The sequence below is a fragment of the Labrus mixtus genome, chromosome 3 (assembly GCF_963584025.1).
Source record: "Labrus mixtus chromosome 3, fLabMix1.1, whole genome shotgun sequence".
Lineage (NCBI taxonomy): Eukaryota > Metazoa > Chordata > Actinopteri > Labriformes > Labridae > Labrus > Labrus mixtus.
This window is the reverse complement of record NC_083614.1, coordinates 32,543,695-32,557,104: the sequence shown is the minus strand read 5'-3', so window position 1 is coordinate 32,557,104 and position 13,410 is coordinate 32,543,695. Positions and strand designations below refer to the sequence as shown.

The window sequence follows — 13,410 nt, the reverse complement described above, 5'->3', positions numbered from 1 at the left end:
AATGAGACTTTTAGTCTTCCTCACAGGAGCTCTAAAACGACGACCTGAGGGTCAAAGGTCAAACTCACTGTGAAGTGGGTGATCTGGGATGTTTAGAAGTCTATGATCAAATGTTACTACATGTCAGTTGATTTATCCCATTAGTAAACATTTTATTAATAAGTTTATGGTCTCATTCTGTACTTCTTCTTCTTCAGCACAGCATGATGTTCATTTAGTAAATGATGGTCCCAGAGTCAAAAGGTGTTTTCAGACCAAACAGTTCTGGGGACGTTTTGAAGAGGAACTGTCCACTCCTGAGCTCTGAGGTCTTGTAGGTTCCTCGGGGTTGTTGGTGAGGACGTCCTGCTGCTATGGACGCTTTGCCAGAAGTCCAGTAGGCCTTGTCCCGGCTCTCGAGTAGACGGAGCTCCTCCAACCTTCAGCGAGGTGATCTGGCACTACGACCACCCGACGTCCCTGACGCCCAGCCTCCACCATCAGACTGTGTCATCCACACAAGCACCGCCGTCCTCGTTCATGCACTTCTTGCTCCAACCTCCACCTCAGCGGAGAGGAAGTGTGGACAACAGGAACGAGAGGAATACAAAGAAGAAATCCTTCCTGCATATTATCACATACGCTCTTTAGTAAAGCGTCTCCAGATAACACTTGTTATGAAATGCCGCTAACGATTGGTTGATTGATTGATACTCTGACATATGGACCAAACAACATGCACAAAGTCCCTCTTGTTCAAGGAGTACCGACTCTGAAGCAGGAGCTAAAAAGGTTCCTCTAAATGGGGTTCTAGGAAGGGAGGGAGAGAGTACCAGTAGTTCCTGGGACTGTGAAAAAGTTCCTGCGGTTTGAAAACGCAAGAAAGAGGGGAAGAGTTAGGGCGGGGGATGGTTGTGATTGACAAGTCACCGAGTTAGACTGAGCCAATCATAGCTGAAGGAGAGTTAGACTCAGCCAATCAGAGCTGGAGGAGAGTTAGACTCAGCCAATCAGAGCTGGAGGAGAGTTAGACTCAGCCAATCAGAGCTGGAGGAGAGTTAGACTCAGCCAATCAGAGCTAGAGGAGAGTTAGACTCAGCCAATCAGAGCTGGAGGAGAGTTAGACTGAGCCAATCAGAGCTGGAGGAGAGTCTGGAATGTCTGGAAAAGTCCCACAACTCAAATCGGATACTTCGGGGTATTTTCATGCTCTAATTTAAAAAAGAGAAAGACAGAAAGGAGAATTATTCTTTTACCCAACCATCCCAACCCTAACACAGGAAGGCAGAGAGGAAATCCAAGCAAAATGTAAACCTAAACATGAGGTATTTTTCAGATATTTGTTAATTCCTGGACATGTTAGAATCACTGTGTCAAAACTTACGAGTGGTGTAAAAACAAATTCCTAATCCTCATATTTTATAAAGTGAATCCACAGAGAATCCAGTGACTCCAGCTGAAAGGTTCATTTTCTGCAGAAGGGGAAAGTGCTGAAAGTGTTGCCGGGTTACTTTCCCCCTCAGTGTTTTAACTAGAGGACTTGGAGGTTTTGGAGGAGTTGGATGTTTGAGGTGATCTGGGGGGAGGGTTTTCCCTTTTTTTTTTTTTTTTTAGAACGGGGGGGTTTCATGTGCTCAGATGGCAGCAGTGGACTCTGGGCTCCGAGCTGCCATAGACATCCCGTAGCTTCCAGCCCCCCTGATCTGGGAAAAGAACACTTGATGCCATCAAAGGGGACGCCGATTGAATCCAGATGTGGCTCTCTCGTTCTTTCCATGTATTTAATGAAGGCGCAGGGATAGAGTAGACTTTTTTCATCATTAGTTTTCCCTCCAGATTCTCTTTTTCCTGCCTACAAGTCCACTCTGGTGCCAGCTAGAAGGAGAGAAAAAAAAGGCCTCCCCGTGTCTCCTACCCCCGACCCCCCACCCCCCCTCCTCTGCTTTGTTCAGACTCCTTGTGAAAGCGGCCCGTTTGCTCCGCCGCTGCAGTTTGTCTGTGTCAAATGGAAACGTCCAAACATCTCAGAGAGAGAGAAAACGCCATCCTGCAGAGCTGACGATATCGGGGTCGAGGCCGAGGAGGAGGCTGAGACAGAATCAGGCACCGTGCAGAGGATAGATGCAAATCCAGAAACAAGCAACGAGTTGTTTTTGCGTCATTTCAATTTGTTCAAATAAAGAAGTGGCAGCTTTTTAAACTCAATAACAGAGACGTGATATATAAGATCATTAATATATGGCAAGTCAGCAAACGTGCAAACCTGCTGGAACTACTGCAGAACGACAGAAACTAAATGTGTGTCAGGAATAAAAAAGTTTAAGATGCGTTCAGGGTAATCAGAGCGTCGCTGGTCTGCATATGATCATGTCTGACAGCCTGTCACTGCACAGACTTCAACCAAAGGTTAAAAATAATCCTGAATGTTGTCCTTCTGGACGGCAGGCAGCGCGAGGAGGAAACTAACCTGACAACCAGATTTTGCAGATTTGTCCGTTGGAACAGAAATGGATTCAAACAGAAAAACTGGCTCTGCTCAAAACGACGCACCGACCAGTCTGTCTGCTGAGCTCACATTCGTTAAAGATGTTACCTGTCCTCTCGAGCCAATCAGAGATCTCACCTCACCTCCCCCCCTGGAGTGAACGAGACTCAAGCAGCATGATTAAAAAGAAGAGGGAACAATACCAAACTTCAGTGAGTTAGTTGTAGTCAGGCGGCTTAGAAACATTATGGGGACAGGCCGGACAAAAGCACCAAATTTTTTCCACATAGCTCATCATCATAGCTTTCAATTTTGGGGGAGGAGCCACTTCATCAAGATGGCGGACATGTGAAATCGACAAAGTGCCAATATGTCTTAAAGGCCACTTAGAAAGTCAATCTTGGTATCAATATTAAAATTTTCTGGGTCAAGGAATTAAAATAAAAAAATAAAATACCACTAGATGATTATTTGTCCCAAGATCAAACACATATGTTAATTTTGGTAATGTTTTACATCATTGTGTCATCATTCTTCCCAAATCTGGTCCTAAGCCGCCTTGACTATAGTGACTCTGCATCCTGTAGATCTTCAACATGAATATCTTGCATAGCTTCTTTTGTATATTGTTCCTGGTTTTGTATCACATGACCCGTCAGGTGACCTCTAAGGTTGAATATATATGTGGAGGTGTGTCTCTTCACGTGTTCATGTCTGATGAAGGGCGAGGGCCCCAAACGTTACATGTGCTGATTTTTCCATTTGATGTCATTTAATTGGAGCAGCTTCTGGTGTGCGGACTCACTATGTTTCTGTCTTAGGATGTGCGAGCTGTTTGATATTTTAGCTGCTTCATCATTTAAAGTGGAAGTTAAAATAAGTCAAGTTTTATTCTCACTCTTTAAGGTTTTAGTCAGTTTGAACTTTTACGCTGCTGAAGAGCTGAACGTCAGCGTGTCACTGTTCAGTGCACTCGTGCATAAAGATCTTTAATGTCATTCTGAAAGAGTGTCTGAATGTGTTTTTTCAGATGTGATCATGGATGATAATAAAGCTTGTGTTTACAGGAAAGTGTCAAAGAAAATATCTTTGATTTGAACAAAGCAAAGTTTCTGTCGGATTATAAAAAACTGAGGATTTTCTATGTTCACTTATTTTATTATCTTAGTAATTGTGTTGAAGTGTGGGGTAACACATTTCAAACATGAATGCATTATTTTTAATTTACAGAAGACAGAGGGAAGAAAACCTTTCAGAGAGAGCAGCTACAGGCTGTTTTTAAGGTCAGGATGACTGAAAGTGAAAGATTGAGTTACAGACACTCTGAGGTATGTTCAGAGTAAAGTATGACCAAACAGTCTGCAGAAGAGGTTTGTTTTTACTTCAGAGGATGAAGAAATGTCATTTTAAGCATCAGTTTGCACGGACGACTTTAGGACAAGATGTGTATTTGTGTTTTAGGAAGAGCTGTGTGTGTGTGTGTGTGTGTGTGAAGATATTTCACTTTAAGAAAATGAACAAGGAGAGAATTTTTAGACTTCATGAAATTGGCAGTTTGTGTGTTTTTGTGTGTTTTTTCCCCTCTCTACACTCTGAATGATCAGGTTTGTTTTATGTTGCTGTGGTATTGGTTGCATGTGATTGTAATTGGACGGACCATCCAGATAATTCTTTATTATTTCTTGTGAGGGGAGTTCGGCATCAGATTGATTCTTCTCTTCGCTCCTGTCCGAACATGGAGCAGGATAAAACTGTGAATCGTTTTCTGTGAACGTTGCATGCTTTGACATGTGCAGAACAAATACAATTAAATACTTAAATATCTGTCCTCTATATTTCTCCACAATATGAGAAAACACACTGCCTATATTTATCTGTTTTGAATCAGCTCCAACAGCTCAAACTACACCCCTGCTGATTCTTCAGTATTTGTATTTAAAGAGTTTAAACACAGGACTTCCACATGCAAATAAGACTTTCTGCATTAAGCAACTTTAAAGATCTCACAGCGTCTTCCAGCCCTCGATTGTTTTCCTCTGCTCACGTCTTCTGCAGAGGGAACAAATGTGATAATCAGACGTCTGCATTGTCATCTCAGTGTTTGGATTCTCAGAAGAAGAACATGCACAGCTGCCTGAACATCATAACTGATGATACTAAAGAGTCCTGTAAGACAAGAGACTAAAGAGCCGCTCTGAGAGTTCTGGTTGGTTGTGTTTGAATGTTGGAGGAGAGCTCTCTGAAGCTCGTGTGTGTCGTGTGAATTAACAAAGCATCAAAGCTCTTTTATTTGTGTTGGAGTGTGTAGTTAATGTGTAAATCTACGAGACTGATCCTGCAGGAATAATCTGTGCAGGGAGGATCAGAAACGCAGAGAGTGTGACTGAACCGCTTTGCTGAGTGTGCAGAAAATCTGTACCTCATGTGGGGGACGAACGTGGAGCTGAACTGGTCCACAAGCCGGGTCTTGATGGAGCGGTGTGAGGGTCTGTGGGTGGCACCTGAACCCTTCAGAAACCAGCTGACCCTTCCGAGAGCCGAGGCCAAGCTTCATGACGAGGAATCAGCTAGCGGGTCAGGCTGTGATCGTTTCCTCCTGTAGATATTTTTTTTCAGAAAGCTGCTTCTGTTCTTACAGTAAACATTCGATTATTCTCACACCTACCATACCTCATACATGCTGCTTCAGTGCCCCAGTACGAAGCATAAACCGGGGTGTGCAGGGAATAACATCCTGGTGAAACCTGAAGGTTGATTTGAAGTGTTTAACAGCAGACCTGTCAATCAAAACGACGTATTAAAGTGAAATCTGCTTTTTGTTCTTAATGTGTTTTTTTTTACTTTCTCTGCATGAGCTCAGTCCTCGAGCCCCCGGGGGCTCAGGAGGACGATGATGATGATGATGAAGATGAAGGCCGCCACCCTGCCGCCGCCGCTGTTTTGCTGTCCGGTGACCCCTGGTGCTGATTGGAGAGCAGTTTTTGGCCCTCCCGTCCTGTTTGATTTCCTTAATTAGGGGTGAGTGGCCTCATTGTTGACTCTTCACTTCCTGTGCAGAGAAACACGCGCTGCAGACACGCTCCCTCGGCGCTGGGCTGATTGCAAAGCTGCACGGGGGACGACTGGGAAGTCTTCGGCTACAGGACCTCTGCTGCACCAGGACTCCAGCTGCACCGGGACTCATGCTGTACCAGGACCGCTCCTCTAAAGGGAACGCACCGGGTCTCCTGCTGCAACGGGGACCAAGCTGCAAACACACTCACACACTCTGATTACAGCGCTCACAAGAGGCTGGAGAATCAGAATCACAACCAGCTCTGGACCCTGGACCCACCAGTCCTGTGTGGAAGAATGTGTCAAACATGCAGACAGAAAATGAGAGAAATCCACAAATTATTTTAAACCTCCCGCTCTTCAACACACAATGCTATAAATACACTTTTAATATACTCAGAACTCCTCGGCTCCGGTTCAGTTGTGAGCTACTTAAACGTAATTTATGCCTCTGTACGTTTGTATCTGATTAAAGTTTAGTAGGGTATACATTGCACTTTTTTGATTCATCTGCCTTACAGCTGTTGTTACTTTGCAGATTTTACACACAGAACATGTGATCAGTCAATAAAACATGATGAACTGTTCCAGACACACAGCATGTTAAAACAGGTTTAGTAAATAGTGCTGTCAGGCTCTCTCCTGCAGAATAAATACTTCATGCAGGACTTCAACTACTACTCTATATTTAAACTGCAGCACTGCGACATTTTCCTCATTATCGAAACACTTCAAGAATCTAAAAAACACTCAGAGGGACGCTGCTCAGGATGCACGCTGACTTGTTGTGCTGCGTTTTGTCTCTTCAGGCAGACGCAGTGGCAACATGGGAGAGTTCGATTTCTGCCCCCATGAGCTACAGCTTGTACTTCATGACCCCCCCCCCCCCCCTCTTCTGTGGGACTTTAAGGTTAAACTTTAAGTGTGTTTCTGAGGGCCGACAGCGTGCATGAGTTACGTTCCCTTGCAGAATAAAACATGCATGCACCTTTCTTTTTTTTAGCACACAGTCTGAGAGTTTCACCACGTTAGAATAAAACAGGAGAATAAATATTAATTTTTTTATTTAGGTGCATTTTAACTCGTAGACTGTCGTGGGTAAGATTTAATTTAACATCTTCGAGTTGTTTTGTGTGAACGGAGAAAAGCTTTTACTTTAATTTAATCATTTTTACATTTGCATTTGTGATGTTTTAAATTTTAACTTCACATTTCAGATCATTAAATCAAATCAGATCAGAACCCCTCTGCCGTCAGACTGTTTAATCAGACTCTTTAACAGCATCACCACCTCATGACTCATATCAATAAAGCTACACACTGTGTGTGTTTTTAATAACAATAACTCTTTCCACAAGTGGAAGTGTACATACCGTGTATTATTCTATTATTGTATTTTTTCTCCCTTTATTTAACTGATGTAAATATGTTTGATTTTTAACTTCTTGTTATTTTTAGTAATTATTTTCCTGTTTCCTGTTTTCTTGAGCTGTTGTAATGAAAAAATTTCCCCCATGGGGATCAATAAAGTTTATCTTTGTCTTTAAAGTCTCATCTTACACCTTAGCTGGAATTACAAGACACATTTAAAGATGGCTCATGAAAATAATTCTCATCTGGATCTAAACGAACAAAAAACTAATTTTAAAGGAATATTTCGTTTTAGCGTTCATAACAAAATAAAGAATTGAGGGTAAATTATGACGTCATGGTTTTAAAATGTATTTATGCATGTTTTTACAATTAATTTACAAACTTTATACGCTTAAAAAAAATCAGATTTAAATGATTGTAGGAGCTCTAATAAAAGCAGTGGGTACATAATGATTTTCTGTCGGAGTGTAAAAGTGTGAATGAAGTCCAGCTGTCAGAGAAACGCGCCGTTAATAAGATAAATACCACGAAACTGTACGTGTGTGTGTGTGTGTGTGTGTGTGTGTGTGTGTGTGTGAGTGACATGACGTGTCAGTGTCCTCTCTGCAGTTCCGCTTTTGTAACTGTAATCGCTCGTGCACACGTTCACGGTGTTCAGACACAACGCACAAATCTGCTCGTGATTAAAACGCACACACGCACACGCACACACACACACACACACACACACACACACACACAGACACACAGGGGGAGAGAGGCCGTGTGAAATTCATTCTCATCATTACAAACCCGCAAAAACCGCGCGCGCACACACACTGACATATCATTTCTTCACGCGACGTTTATCAGTCAATCAACCAATTAATGAATCAGCGGTTTAACGCGGTTTGCTTCGCGGTTCAGCTGAAGGGTTTGGCTCATTTCATATTTGAATTCATGATGATGAATTAACTCACTGAAGAGGATCAAACTTTTTAGTAATTTCTTTGTTTCCTTTCTGAAACATCTGCGCTCGATTAACCGATCCTTTATTCGAGCAGCTGCACGTTCACGGAGAGGCCAGAGAGGATGGAAGCTTCCTGAACTTTATCCTATAAGACTCTTAACTTTCTATTTATCGTTCACATTTATCTGATTGGAGTTTGAGAGAAGAGCATGATGGGAAAATGTGTCCGAGTTATAAATCAGCTGTTTATCACGTGTTCGACTTTAATGATCATTTCGGATTTTTTGTATGAAGAACATTTATATCATGTCTTTGACTCAGGAGGTTTTGATCCCGTAAATCTGTCCTTAAACTCAGACTGCTGCTGGTTTTAAACTATTAAACTTTATTTTAAAATAACGACTTTTGAATTAAATCTCAGAAAATTCATTTTTTTTCTCTTTAATCTCAAAATCCGAATTTCATTATAAACTCTGATTTTTTATTAATAGGCTTCTTTCCTCTTCTTTTTTTTTTTTTACTTTGTCTAAATCTACAGATCATCCCAGATGTCTGACCCTAAACTCAGAGTTGTTTTTTATTTATTTAAACGTGAATTTCTTAATTTAATCTCAGATTACTGACTTTAAAAATTAAATAAAATAGGACAACACACGTCGAATAGATCCAAGTCCAAGTCCTTTTAGTGCTTATTTACTTTGTTTTTAATATTATATTGTGCTTAAATTTGCTCATATTGTGTGTTTGGACAACCTGCTGCTGTAACGCCACAATTTCCCAGTTTGGGAACAATAAAGTAATTCTATTCTATTCTATTCTATTCTATATAGATCCAGTACTATGGGCCTACTTTTACTTCTAATGATGAATATCCGGTTTAATATGTCACGTTTAATTTGCAGGTAATCTCCCGCGCGCAGTCTGACCTTCAAAGTCAAATCTACCTGGGTATGAAGTAGTTCTGGGGTAGAAGATCTGACGCATCTCAAGCAACGTGCTTAACAGAATCTAAAAATACACAACAGTTAAATCCTTCACCATGACACAGAAAATATGCAGCCGCTTGAATTCATCCGGACAACGTTTATATGATTAGAGCCAATCAGAGCGATGCTTTACGTCACGTCAAACCTCCGACATGTTTCCGTTTGATGTGTTTAAAGCTCTTTGAATCAATACATAATGATTTATCAATGAATACACTCGCCTCGGATCAGAGGAGCTCCAACATTAAACCATGCAGGTCTACACGGACTCCCTCTCCTCTTCAGCCGGGCAGACACAGAGGTCAGAGGTCGTGCACGCGCTTCAGAAACTTTCTAAAAAACAACGAGATGTGGAGCTCTTTAGTCCCCTCTCTCTCTCTCACTCACTCTCTCTCTCTCTCCTCTCTCTCTCACTCACTCTCTCTCTCTCTCTCTCTCTCTCTCTCTGTCGGTCTTCTCGGGTTTCAGGGTCTTTCTCGACCTGTCGAGCGACGCCAGCGCCACATAAATCACACTTTACTTTATAAACCTCCTCCCCTCTCTCTCTCTGTGAAGTGCGGCCCAGCACACACACACACACACACACACACACACAAACACACACAGTGAGGCTTTAATCTCCTCATTCTTCTTCTTTATAATCTCCAGAACATCATTTCTCTTCTCTCCTCTGCAGGATTTTCTGCTCACAGTAATCATCACTGTTATTATTATTATTGATTGTTTGGATTGTGTTGTGTGAAGTGGAGCAGTGTAAACATGTTAGGTGGTGATATTTTGTAAATAACTGTGTTACAGACCGCCCCCCCCAACTCACATTTGTGCAAACTCACACATTTTTTTTTTTTTACATGTAACATATATTAATATATATATATATATATAAATATTTTTGCCTTTATTGGATAGGACAGCTGGAGAGAGTGGGGGACGACATGCAGCAGAGGGCCGAGGTTGGATTTGAACCCACGGCCGCTGTGACGAGGCCTCTGTACAAGGGGCACCCGGCAGAAGCGCTATAGGCTATCCAACGCCCCATTTCAGCATAAATCTTACTTAACGACCATCGTTGTATTTAAAATTGAACTACTGTTTCTACACATTTTCTAAATAATGGGTAAAATATGCTGTTCTTAAGCATTACTTTTAAAAAACGTGGTTATGGCAGGCACCTCGAGGCCCCCGCTTTGGGAACTAGTGCTTTAATGCACTGAGTATCAGAAGCACAGGGAATTAAATATCTGAACTATACGTATGTACTATATTTACAACCGTGCAAGCAGCCTGTTTCAGTCGCTCCTGTTTCAAGATCTAGACGGACCATGCATGGAAACTCCTCAAGTGAATGAGTTGTGAGTAGAAGGCAGAAAACCTCATAAGGAGCAGTGATGATAACTTCCTGTGCAGTCTATCTTATTTTTGTGACCTAATCTGTGATCTTTGGCAATCTGTCTTTAATGTTGTGGACTTGTATTGATTGTTTGTCTTTGTAGTGTAATTAAAATTGGGGTGCTGGGGTCAGGGGGGGGGGGGGGGGGGGTGCAGTGTAATGTGGGGTCATTTATCTGTGAGTGTGTCTAACGATGTCATGAGAGCAGAGAGAGAACAAACCTGCTGCAGCGGATCAGAGACAACCCAAGAAGAAAATTCCTGGGAGTGTGTTGATCTGAAAACAGTCTGGGTGAGTCGATTGTGCAGGCAATAAAATAAATAAATAACACTTCAAACCACTGATACCACTTTGAATTTACACCCTGATGAGCCTTCATTTAACTCCTGCCATCTCTGATTAAACAAAAAGTAAACGACCAGCTCCTCCTTTTTTTTAATTAAATTGCAGTTTTGATGTATTTTTGCAAAGATAAAGAGGATTTTTAAAAACTGCCCTGACATGCCAATGCTCGAGTCCACAGGTAGAAAAGTGCTGCGGACTTGACTTAATACTGCGAATGGATCGGTGCCTGAATGCATCACGTATTCTGGAAGAATCTGAATGTGCAGAGTAACGCCTCACACACTCCCAATAAAATATTCTTTAACATGTTTCAGCCTTTCATTTGTTTCTTCGAAGTAGGAGAGCTGCTGAATTGTTTTTATGTTTACTGAGACGCAGAAACAAAAGCGTTAAAAGGGAGTCAAGTTTTTTAAAACAGAACGCTTCACGAGGTGAACAAACTACGATGATGTTTGTCTTTGACTTTCCTTGAAATGATACATAAATGAGACACTTTCACTGAAGCAGAAATGACATCATTCTGTCACTTTGTGTAATCTTCTCTGTAATTTGGGGGAATCTGAGCTGAAATGCGCTCGGCGGGACTTCAAACGTGTGACCTTGGAGGTTCAGTGGGGACAGAGAGAGAGAGGGGGACGGCGGTCGCTCTCCACGTCTCCGAGCTTCTACCTCACAACTAATTAAAAGAGCTGCTTTTACGGCCCTCTCCTTCAGACGGCCAGATGTGACCGGAGCGCTGTAAAAAAAATCTCAAAGCACTTTACAGAAACACTTACTGCACTTTTGAAAATACACGGCGAGGGTCCCACGGTGCTCCCCCCCCCCCCCCTTCCCTAAGTGTGGATTCCTGCACATGACCACGAGCGTCAGTCCTGCAGGAAGCCGTTTATCTAAACGCTGAAAAAAAGAAGGAACACAAGAGAGGAAAGCGTGCACTTTGACCCTTTTAGTATTTTATTTTAGTAAAATATCTTTAATCTACATATCACCTCTTTAAATATCTCCCCCGTTTAAATATATATTTTTATAATCATCAGTCTCATCGAACATTCAGTTTACAGACTTTAGTCAGACCCACATGTAGAAAGTGAAAGAGACGATTGTTATATATTATTTTCACCACGTTGCTCCATGTGCGAGAGAGAGGGAGAGAGAGACAGAGGGGGAGAGAGAGAGAGAGAGAGTCTGCAGAAAGACATGCTGCTGAAATCATCTGTACATACATGAGCACAGATCGTCTTACCGTCGAGGAGGCCCGCTGCTCCGCGCCGCACCGACAACATCAGAAATGAGCTTTGTGAAACACGAGCCCAGCACCGGCTAACATGTTCATCTACAACACAAGGGATGGCTCGGTTTGTCGGCCGAGCAAAGAGAGGGATGGAGTCAGGAAATAAAACAGGACCCATCTTAGTTTTTTTTTTTTACCACAAAGAGAAAAGAGTGGGAAACAGTCAGCGTCTGATTGAGACTAACCTCGTGATTCATGAAACATTTTTGTAAGCTCAAAGACAGAGTCAACGCTGCAGCTGAATGTGTGATCCTGCAGGTTCACACAAACACACAGAGGGCTCGACTGACGACAGCGTAGAACAGTTTGAAAACCAAAACAAATCTTTGGAGGCTGAAGTTTGTTTTCTAAAGACAAGCAGCCGTACATCACTCTGCCTGAACCGTTTAGGAAACAAGGTGACACTTAAAGCCAGTTTGTGACACTCACTGAAGATAACTAACCGAATCCCCCTAAATATAATAGCTCGCACCTTTTAGATGACATGCAGAGCAGCCAAGAATCATTTCTCCCCAAAGAATAAAGAAAAGAGGAGTCTTAAATGATTCAATCGATGTGACCAGGGAACTTCTGTGAAGGTGATCATTTGGTTAAAAAAAAAAAGAATGCAAAGATCACGACTTGATTCCCAAAACCTCCATGTTTTCGGAACCTCAACCAAAAGGATTATGGGGCTTCGTATTTAAAGGCTTTATATGTGATTTTTCACACTTAAATATAATAGAAATCAAGTATATCCTCTGAAAATAACTCTGTGAGTCATGACTGTCTACAATGGGTGTAACACCCGAGTCCCACTGTCTGTGATGTTTTCAGAGTCCTATCTTCAGTTTGTTTACATCGTCGGGACGGCCGGCTGACTCCTCCCCTCACGTGCAAAAGTTGTTTAATTGAGGGACTAGAGAAAAGAAGAATAACATACTGTACTCACTGCTTAACTGTGTTTCTAGATCACGTTCATTTCAGGTAAATTTACATGCAGTGTGAAGATACGAGCAGAATAAAGATTGCTAGCATTAGCATGCTAACACAACAATGCAGCGTGAGTTGTTTTGGTTTCATGCTGGTGCTCAAGGGCGACATCTGCTGGATCAAAAAAGTCGCATATAAAGCCTTTAAGGGGATTATGAGCTAAGTGGGTGTTTTGTGCTTGTGAGAAAAGTGACAATAGGACTCTGAAAACTCTGAATTTTTCCCAATAATTTTCTGGTTGAGCTGCATGTGTGAACACAATTGGCTGGACTTTTGCACCCAGACTTTTTCCTGCCAAGGCCCGTTAAGCCACTGCTGGCTAAAGTTATCTACTCGAGCCGTTTTTCACATCTGCACTCCTGAAAATATTTAGATCATTTCAGGAGGACTGCTCCGGATATTCTGCTGACCTGGTTGTTCTCACATGCTCCTCACAGAGGGAGACTATTTCTGTTCAACAGGCTGCCCTGGACGTTGCAGCAGCACTGTAAATATCTGGCCGACAGTATTGGAGGACAACATTCCCGTTAGTGTTTTATATTAAGCTCTACAGCCTGACATGTTATGATGATGTCCACATAGTTT

The 13,410-nt window shown here is 42.1% G+C and overlaps 1 long non-coding RNA gene across 1 annotated transcript in view; it reads left to right on the top strand.

Annotated features, from left to right (window-relative positions):
• LOC132972089 (uncharacterized) overlaps positions 1-13,410 on the top strand; it is a 473,300-nt gene that overhangs the window by 332,773 nt on the left and 127,117 nt on the right. The window lies entirely within an intron of this gene.